General features: G+C 48.5%; 1 long non-coding RNA gene across 1 annotated transcript; it reads left to right on the plus strand.

Moving 5' to 3' along the window:
• The first annotated feature begins 315 nt into the window (after window positions 1–315).
• On the plus strand, window positions 316–1,632 carry LOC306665856. The gene is made up of 2 exons (XR_013765127.1): window positions 316–444; window positions 1,342–1,632. It is a non-coding gene; the product is annotated as an uncharacterized lncRNA (long non-coding RNA).
• The last annotated feature ends 6,562 nt before the right edge of the window (window positions 1,633–8,194 follow it).

Genomic DNA, 8,194 nt, shown 5'->3' on the forward strand with positions numbered 1-8,194 from the left:
CTTTTGTGCGGGCCAGGAGTAAGGATGAGGAATGAGTCAACTCGCAGGGAGGCGGAGGCGGGGAGGGGAGCCGGGCCTCCCCGGGCCTCTGGCCCTCAGTAATCTGCTTTGTGAATGGAGTTAAAGGGGGAGGGGGCGCACATACTTGGAATTCCTTCATCTGGGTGGGCTTCTTCTCTCCAAACTTTCAGGATGTGGGAAATGGAAGATGAAAGCAGCTACATTTCCAGCCTATCGGGTTACACTGTGTAAAATGGAGAGGGAAAGAAGCAGGGGGTGGGCAGGGGCGGGGACGGCGGCGGGGGACGGCCGGGGAAGCCCAGTTTGGGAACTAGCTGGGGAGAGGGAGAAAGCGAGCGTGCGGCTGCAGATCACGTTTCTCATCACATCAGAGCTGTGGAATTTCCTCTGGGGTGGGGGGCGCCGCGATGCAGTCGGTTTAAGGTTAGTCGGTGATGAATGACAGCCAAAGGCGGACCGGTGGACGGTGTCACTAAGTGATCGGTGTTTACAGGCAGAGCCGTCCTGGGGGGTTGGGACGTGGTCTGAGTTGTTGACCGAATTCTGTGACCCGAGAGCGGAGTCCATGTATGGATTTTATTTGTGTCTGACCTCTGTGGTATGCGGAGCCGGAACACTGGGGCCGAGGAAGCGGGGAGGTGATGAGCCAGGGCGGGAGGCCCCGCGCGGGTGCGGGATCCAGGCCCCTCCAGGCACTGCCCCAGCTCTGCTTTGTGTCTGGGGCGTCCCTGGGGCGTCCAGGCCGGGTCTGTTTCTGTTCTACTTAAGCCACGTGCTTCACACCACTCCGTTGTCACCGCCTGGCTCTCTGTGGGCCTTTCCTCCCCAGAGATGTGTGTATTTTAAAAATTCTACCCAGGCCCACGTTGCTCCTTATTTTCTCTTATGAGGGGAAGCACCCACCCCTGAGACCGTCCACAGTGGGTGGGGAACTTCTGCTCGGTAGGGCAGGTGATTCCTAAGGCCAGGTACAGCCTCCCTTCAGGGGAAGAATAAAGATTGTGAAAGACCACCTGGGTCAAGTTGGGACCCAAAAAGAAATCCCTCTGTGGCATGAAGTATAGCAGGTGGGAAAGCAGAACCAAGCAAAGGGGAGCTGCGCGCTGCTGAGAGAAAGAATTTCATTAAGCCCTGATACCAACCATAACTGAGCAATGTTTTGCTCTAATATTATGGTGGGTAGAAATCATCACATAAATCATCACATACTATGGATGACAAAAATATTGCTTGTTTTCAAAAAAAAAATTAGAATACAATAAAATCTGCTTGTCACAAATCATACCAAGCTTCATTGAATCTTTTTTTCTCCTGTTTCAGAAAGCTGCTTAGGATTGTGCAGTGTATCAGGGTCATCATTTCCAACCATCTATTAGTGCCATCTAGTCGTCTAGTGAGAGATTCGGTTAATAAAGATTTCTGCTTGATAGATTGCAAGAGCAAACAGACTTTTTGGACTCTCTTTGAATTGCTACTGAGCTATTACAATACATTGACTTCATTTTTTATCATTTAACAAACTGTACGCTCACATTTTCCCCCTCCCTTCTCCTTTGCCAAATACCCACCCCCTTTAAAGTTTGGAGAAAAAATAAATATATTTCCTCTTTGCATTGTCTCCTTAGGACTACTTTTCTTCCAAGGTGAGTTGTAGCCTTGAGTCGTGCCAGACTCCAGTGAGTCTGCCCAAATCGATACTGATCCTTTTTGACCCCCAGTCATTTTCTAAGATTGACTTTTTATTTCTTTATTTTTGCAGTACTAGGGATTGAACTCAGGGCCTCCCGCATCTCCTGCCTGCTAGGCAATGCCTTTGTCACTGAGCTGCGCCCCTGACTTTGTTTTTATTTTGCATTACTGGTGCTGGGGATTGAACTCAGCACCCTACCACTGAGCTCCATTCCCAACCCTATTTATTTATTTATTTATTTTCAGACATGATCTCCCTAAATTGCCCAGGATGGCCTGGAACTTGTGACCTTCCTGCCTCAGCCTCCTGAGTAACTGGGACTATAGGCATGTGTCACTGTGCCTGGCTGACTTTTTCTTTCTTTCTTTCTTTCTTTTTTTTTTTTTTTTAATGAGGCCTATTAAATTTGGAACAGGTACTATATTTGAACTGGTACTTCTGGATTTCTGAGTGGTGTCCTAAGAACAGGTAAGGGGAGTAACTAAAGTAATATTTCCTGTGTGCCCAAATGAAATAAGTCAACAACCTACCTTTCTATTCTTAGCTGAAATGAAAATTAACTTCTGAAAGTTTTATGGTCAGCTTAGTCCATGGTAGCCTGCTGTGGACCTTAGTGGTGGAGGACCTAAGGACATGAATGTTAAAATTATAGCTAACTTGGAGTGCTGGCCTTATTTACCATCTGGGCACCTTGTTTTTATTGAACCAACACTTATACAGCATTTGCTATGTGCCAGGCACTGTTCTAAGCATTTTACAAATACGTGCTGGGTTCACCCTCACTCTGCTGGTGTTCTTACGTAACACATTTATGAAGCGGTGTTGCTGTTCCTCAATTTACAGATGAGGAATCTGAGGCTTGGAGATGTGAAGTCATTTGCCAGCTTCTCTGGCAACAGCCCCTGTGTGGTGGGCACATCCAGCTGTTTCCACACCGACCACCACAGAGCACTGGACAGATCACTCAGCAGTGCCAGGGGGCGAGAGAGGGGTTTGAAACCAAACCTTAGGCAGCTGGGAAGAATCTGAACACACATGAAAAACCACGAGCATTTGGCACATTGGGTTTTAGGCAGCCAGGGGAAAGGGAGATTTCGAGGGCTGCTCCCTCCAGTACCACAGCGAGTCTCCGGGACCTTTTTATCATTCAATTCACAGCCTCGGTCTTGTACCATTTCCGTTTCCTTGAGCTGCATCTAGACATGATTCTGATCACCACCAGCTTCTGACCTCATTACTCATTCTGTTTACAGCGTGGCCTCACCCTTCAGACAGCCCTGATTTCCCAGATAGGAATTTGGCTGCCCTGTTGACTATGATTCACATGTTCGCCCCAGCCACATTGCACCAGGTCCTCCTGGGTACACGCCCCTCTGGTCAGACTGGCACCCTGGGACCCTTGCCGAAACCCCTGTTGAGGGAAGCCAGGGCCTCACTCATCCCACCCCAGAGAATGTGGGCAGGATTATGGAGAACCTTGTATGAAATTGGGGAGAGGGCAAACTCTTGAAGGGGTTAGAGTGGTAGGTGGGGGGCAACGTAATAAAGGGGCTTTTGAGGGATAGGAGGCTGTCATGAGGGTGTATTGGAGGGAGATAATGCATGAATGAGCACGCGGACATTGCTGGATTTGAGGGTGCAGGGTAAGGAGAGTCGCACACTGCCCTTCTCTAGGATTTTTTTTTTTTTTGGTACCAGGGATTGAGCCCAGGGGTGCTTAGCCACTGAGCCACATCCTCAGCCCTTTTTTATATTTTATTTAGAGACAGGATCTCACTGAATTGCTTAGGGCCTTGCTTTTGCTGAGGCTGGCTTTGAACTCTAGATCCTCCTGCCTCAGCCTCCCAAGCCTCTGGATTACAGGCGAGTGCCACAGCGCCAGGCCTCCTCCAGGGTTTCTCCTAAGAAGCCTCCTGGAGGTTGATGCCTGCAGGGACAGGAATAGAGTGCTTCTGAGGAGCTGGACATGGTTTACAGAATATACTTATGTCAGATCACTAGATCTTGTCAAAATATTAATGGCCCCTGGAGGGCTAAAGCCTGTGAGCCACAGTTAAGTCTTCCACACCTTTGTCTTGAGGGAAAAAGGAAAGACCAGTGGGAAGAGGTGGAAGAGCAGTAAATCCAGGGGTGTTTTCTTCTGGGGCTCACCTGTTTGGGTCGCTGTGAGGTGTGGAGACTACAAGGGTGAGAACTGCAGGTGATACAGACAGGAGCCCAGGCAGGAAAGCCTCATCTACACCCTCACACCTCCTGGTGCTGGGGATCAAATCCCAGGTCTCTTGCCCATGGTCCAGCCTCCAGCCCTGAACCACACCTCCCCTCTCCACTCTCAGACTCCCAGCCTGCTGCAGGATGCCCTTCTGGGGATCAAACCCAGGAACACTCTACACTGAGCTATATACCCAACCCTTTTTTATTTTAAGACTACGTTGCTGAGGCTGGCTTCAAACCTGCAACCCTCCTGCCTCAGCCTCCCAAGTTGCTAGAATTATAGGGATGCACCACCGCGGTTGGGTATTTTTTATATTTTTCTGGTTCCAGGGGTTGAACCCAGAGTATTCCACCACTGAGCTACATCCTCAATCCTTTTTATTTTTGCTTTGATACCCTGTCTCAAAACCTCAGCCTTCTGAGCCGCTGGGATTACAGGCGTGTACAACCGCACCCGGCTTCTTTGCATGTTTGTTTCTTCTGCAACTCTAGGTCATGACTCGGAGGGGGCAAACACTCTTGTCAGCCTGGAGAAGGGCCTTCCCTGCAGATCACAGTTCAGTTGGTGGAAATCCCAGTCCCAGCAACCACCGTTTGTTTTCCAGTGTGAAGTGCCTGGTTCTGGGCTCTTTGTTCATTTTCACAAGATCCTTACCTGTGCCTATCCCTGTTGGACAGATGAGGAAACTAAGACTCAGGGGTCAAGCAAATCGCTCAGTAGTAGCTGTGAGTTTTGATTCCAAGCTGACATTGACATTGGCCAGGCTCTGTACCACTGCTTCATATTGAATCCTTAGGACCATACTATAAATTCTTATTGTTTTGAGATGGGGTCTTGCTAACCTTGAACTCCTAGGCTCAAGTGATCCTCTTGCCTTAGCTTCCTGAGTAGCTGAGAATAAAGGCATGAACAGGCTCAGAGAGGTTAAGTAATTTGTAGATGTCACACTGCTAGGAAGTGGTAGAACTAAACTGTGACCCCAGGCAGGGGGATTCCCAGCTTTAGTTTTGTTTGTTTTGGATACCAGAGATTGAACCCCAGGGTGCTTACCCTCTGAGCTACACCCCCAGCCCTTTTTATTTTTTAATTTTGAGACAGAGTCTCACTAAGTTGCTTAATGCCTCACTAAATTGCTGAAGCTGGCTTTGAACTTGCCATCCTCCTGCCTCAGCCTCCCCAGTTCCTAGGATTACAGCGTTCGCCACCGCACCTGGCCCCACTGTAGTTCTTTGACCACTGCATTTAGTTATTAAAGATCTGAAGGAACGTCATGCATTTGGTTTTACCCCTCAAGTGATCCCAGGGAAGAACCCTCAGGACAGGGCCCTCAGATAGCCTGAGAGTGTGCAGTGGAGAGCGGTAGCCAGGGGGCTGGAGCAGCTATGTGGTGCTCGGATGGCTTCGTGGCGTGCCCTGGAAATGCAAACACAGCTCTAGTTCCAGCGCTGGCAGGGGCAGCTGGCAGGAAGCCTGGGGAAGGGAAGCCCCATCTTAGGGCGCAGCAGCACAGGACCCTAGGGCGGTGGCTTCCCTCTCTGTGACCTTTAGCTCCTGCTGATGAATTGGCAGCAACTGTGTGACATCAAGGAGACATTTTCTTCTTTGTGAGCTCAGAGCTTCCATCTAAAAATTCCTCAGTCACAAGACAGAGGCTGCAGAAGCCCAGGCACACTTGTGCCCACAGCAGGTGACTGCACTTGCTCCGAGACCTCCCTCCGCAGGGCTGTGCAATCCCAGGGATTCCGGCGGCCACAGATGCCCATGTAAGGTGCGCTCGTTGGCCTTATTTATCCCTGTGGCGCTGCCAGCTCTTGGAAGGCCTGCAGCCGTGGAATTGCAATCACGGGGGCTGGTCCCACTGGGACGCCAGAGAGCCAACAGCTTCCTCGGGCAGTTTCCTCTGGGGATGGCTCCTTCCCTCCTTGTCCTTACTCCTGGTGAAATCCAGGACTCAGATTCAAATTAAGTGAGCAGGGAACTCAGAATTATCCAAATGAGGTTTTCTTTCTTTCTTTTATTTTTTCATTTTTTATTTTGTGTGTGGCACTGGGGTTTGGATCCAGGGTTCTCTACCATGAGCTACATCGCCAGCCCCTCCCTCCCCTTTTTAAATTCTGAGATCAGGTCTTGTGAAATGGCTGAGGCTGACTTTGAACTTGCAATCCTCCTGCCTCAGCCTCCTGAGTCACTGGGATAAAAGGCGTGTGCCATGTACCTGGACAGACATGTTTTCTGGACTTTTGGGGGAGCACTAAGGTGGAAGGAGGAGTGTTCTGTCTCATCTACAAGGTGATAGAAAGAACTATTATTTCAATATAGCGAAGGGCAGAGTTGAAAGGGAACCTAGATCTCTAGGTACTCCAAAGTCTCATTTTACAGAGGAAACTACAGTCTCAGTGGGGAATTGACCCACTCAAGTTCATAGCAAATTAAGTAGCTGAGGCAGGGTTAGAATTGGCGACCTTGGGTAAATTACTTCCCCACTACCCTCTGGATTTGTTTTCTTTTTTTGGTACTGGGGATCGAACTCAGGGCCTTGTGATTGCGAGGTAAGCACTCTACCAGCTGAGCTATCTCCCCAGCCCTCTCTGGATCTTCACTTCCTCCATTAGTAAAGTGATATGGTGGGGTTTAATGATGTCCAAGACTTCCTTCCAGATCTTAAAATATAAAACCATAACTAAAACCATAATTGAGTGACTCTCCCAGGCCATGGGGGATCCTAGGATCCATTGAGCTGGGGCCTGGACAAGACAGCAAGGTGAGGGCCATTTGATGAATAGATAACTCAAGGACTTTAGTTTCAATTCTTTTATCTCTTTCCCTTTTTTCTTTCTTTTTTTTTTAGGGGGTGGAGTGGGGTGGGCATGTATATTTCTCCCCTGGGATTGAGCCCGGGGTGCTCTACCACTGAGTTACATCCCCAGACTTTTTATTATTATTATTTTTTTTTATCTTGAGACAGGGTCTCACTAAGTTGCCCAGGTGACTATGAACCTGGCCATCCTGAGGTGCAGGGATTACAGGCAAGGACCACTGCACCCAGCACTTCCCTTCCCAAGCCGCAGATAGACAGATTTCCTAGTTTCTGCTAGTTTTTTTTTTTTTTTTTTTAATATAGTTTTTTAGTTGAAGATGGACACAATACCTTTATTTTATTTATTTATTTTTATGTGGTGCTGAAGCTCGAACCCAGCACCTCACATATGCTAGGCAAGTGCTCCACCACTGAGCCCCAGCCCCAGCCCTTCTGCTAGTTTTGTGAACCACCGTGACTTCAGCTTATCTCTCTGTAGCCTTCAGGATCATTTGTCAAGGCCAGCACTACATTCTGTTTCCGGTACTAATCTTCCTGCTTCTGCCCCTTCAGTTAGGTTATCATCTCTATCATGTGGATGAAGAAACTGAGGCTCACAGACTTACGTACTTGCATATTTCCATAGCAAATATGTGGTGAATTCCTCAAGAATTCAAATCTGGCTGGAGGCCAAGCCCCAATTTTTACCAACTGCCTCTCGTGACCTCCCCTGGAATCCTGAAGCTCTGATGGTGGCCCTCAGTTGCACATAACAGTGTTCAAGAGAGAGTGAGGTCATCGGCTTATCTGCAAAGACCCAGGATGTTAGCCCTGTTCTGAGGCCACAGACCATACCCTTGAATTTGACCTCTTAACTCATAATGAATACTCTGGATTGGGGCTCAGCTTAGGGAGAAGAACCAAGATCATTTGTCTTTCATGACTACTGGACAAAAATTCAAAGTGATTAGCTATCATTTTGTTCCTCTGAGTTTCTTAGTAGCTAAAGAGGATATAAGCCCACTGAGTTGTCAGTGTGGATAAACTGGATGGATCTGCATGAAGACATTTCCTAGAGTCACAGCTTGGAAGCCACTCTACTGTAAGCAAAGAAGAGAATGAAGGAAATAGAGAGAGGAGAGGAGCCACTACATCAACACTGGTTTGCTCAGGACAAAGGGGGCGGGGGGGGTCCAGTGGAGACTGAGACCCTCTTCTGCTTACGGCCTGGGGTATGTATAGGAGGACAGGGGAGTGGGGGATTTTTGACTAGGTATTGGCTAAGAGGTTGTCAAGGAAGGGTCCTTTTGGTCCTCATCTCCATTCTTTGAGGTGGTCACTGATACATGTTGAACCATGTATTTTCAGGATTCTGGTCCCAGAGAGCAATTTCTTTTCTTTGTATGATGATGGAGCATTGTCTGGAGTTTAGCTCAGGCTGAGTCAGAGTGACTGTGAGGTGACTCTTGTT

This window comes from Sciurus vulgaris, assembly GCF_902686455.1.
Source record: "Sciurus vulgaris genome assembly, chromosome: 7".
NCBI lineage: Eukaryota > Metazoa > Chordata > Mammalia > Rodentia > Sciuridae > Sciurus > Sciurus vulgaris.